Source organism: Theropithecus gelada, chromosome 16 (genome assembly GCF_003255815.1).
Source record: "Theropithecus gelada isolate Dixy chromosome 16, Tgel_1.0, whole genome shotgun sequence".
Taxonomy (NCBI): domain Eukaryota; kingdom Metazoa; phylum Chordata; class Mammalia; order Primates; family Cercopithecidae; genus Theropithecus; species Theropithecus gelada.
In genome coordinates, this window is record NC_037684.1 from 24,776,995 (window position 1) to 24,778,298 (window position 1,304).

Here is a 1,304-nt window from a genome sequence, read left to right on the forward strand (position 1 = left end):
CAGGGCATGTTTGTCTTTGTGTATCTCTGTGTGTGTGGGCACCACCCAGTGGAAAGGAAATATGGTCTGGGCATAGTGGTGTATGCCTGTAATCCCAGTACTCTGGGAGGCTGAGTCTGGAGGATTGCTTAACCCCAGAAGTTCCAGTCCATCCTGGGTAACAGAGTGAGACGCCATCTTTGTTTTGTTTTGTTTTGTTTCTTTTTTTTGAGACGGAGTCTCACTCTGTCATCCAGGCTGGAGTGCAATGGTGCAATCTCGGCTCACTGCAACCTCTGCCTCCTGGGTTCAAGCGATTCTCCTGCCTCAGCCTCCTGAGTAGCTGGGATTACAGGCGTCCTCCACCATGCGTGGCTAATTTTTTTTTCTTTTTTTTTGAGATGGAGTCTCGCTCTTGTTACCCAGGCTAGATGGAGTGCAATGGTGAGCTCTCTGCTCATTGCAACCTCCGCCTCCCAGGTTCAATTGATTCTCTTGCCTCAGCCTCCCAAGTAGCTGGGATTACAGGCATGCGCCACCACACCGGGCTAATTTTTTATTTTCAGTAGGGTTTCTCCATGTTGGTCAGGCTGGTCTTGAACTCCTGACCTCAAGTGACCCACCCGCCTCCGCCTCCCAAAGTGCTGGGATTACAGGTGTAAGCCACCGTGCCCAGCCTAATTTTTGTAGTTTTAGTAGAGACGAGGTTTCGCCATGTTGCCAGGCTGGTCTTGAACTCCTGACCTCAGGTGATCAGCCTGCCTCGGCCTCCCAAAGTGCTGGGATTACAGACATGAGACATCGTACCTGCTGGAGACCCCATCTTTAAAATAAAAAAAGGAAAAAGAAAAGAGGGTCTGGTGTGGTGGCGCAAGCCTGTCATCCCACCACTTTGGGAGCTTGAGGTGGGCAGATCACCTGAGATCAGGAGTTTGAGACCAGCCTGGCCAAAATGGCAAAACCTCGTCTCTACTAAATATACAAAAATTAGCTGGGCATGATGACAGGCACCTGTAGTCCCAGCTATTCGTGAAGCTGAGGCAGGAGAATCGCTTTGACCCAGGAGGTGGAGGTTGCAGTGAGCTGAGATTGCACCACTGCGCTCCAGCCTGGGTAACAGAGCAAGACTCCATCATGCACAAAAAAAAAAAAAAAAAAGACAAAGAAAATAAAAGGATCATTTGAGGTCAGGAATTCGAGACCAGCCTGGCCAACATGGTGAAACCCTGTTTCTACTAAAAATACAAAAAAAAAAAAAAAAAAAAAAAAAAAGGCCAGGCGCGGGGGCTCAAACCTGTAATCCCAGCACTTTGGGAGGCCGAGAC